The following is a 585-nucleotide window of genomic DNA, read 5'->3' as shown; positions in this document are numbered from 1 at the left end:
TTTACATCCCTAGTGTATGTGCAGTCACAGCTGGTTTCTGACAGCTGGGCTCTCTAGGAACCAATCATGGCTGCTGCCCAGTGCTTTCCCAGGCAGCCAAATGGATAAAAGCTTTAGGAGCCCCAGCTAAATGGAGTGTGGAGCCTATCTGTGCTGAGGGACATGGGGAGGGACATGGGGAGGGAAAGGGTGACGTGAAATACTGGAGGGCCAACATCCTGAGTCACTAGAGGCTATACCCACTATCCATCCATCCATCCATCCATCCATCCAACAGGCCTTGAGAATTCAGATGGTCACAGCTCTGCTTCAGAAAGATCACAACTTAGCAAGGTTCAGGGGCCAAACAGAGGGCATCTAAGACACACAACATCCTACCATCACCAACAAGAGGGGCTCCAGTGGCAAAACTAGTTTTGAATCCAAGAATAGAGGTAACAGAAAGAACCTAACTGGATCTGGGGGCATCAGAAGTTAAACCTCTACCCACAAATGATGCTCTCAGACTAAGGACTCTTTCTCGAATTGGTTTCAGCCAGAGGCAGAAAGAAAAAGCAAAAGCTGGCTCGGCGCCTATAGCTCAAC

Source organism: Otolemur garnettii, unplaced genomic scaffold (genome assembly GCF_000181295.1).
Source record: "Otolemur garnettii isolate 467f Iridium unplaced genomic scaffold, OtoGar3 scaffold00050, whole genome shotgun sequence".
Classification (NCBI taxonomy): domain Eukaryota; kingdom Metazoa; phylum Chordata; class Mammalia; order Primates; family Galagidae; genus Otolemur; species Otolemur garnettii.
Note: the sequence above shows the minus strand (reverse complement) of the source record.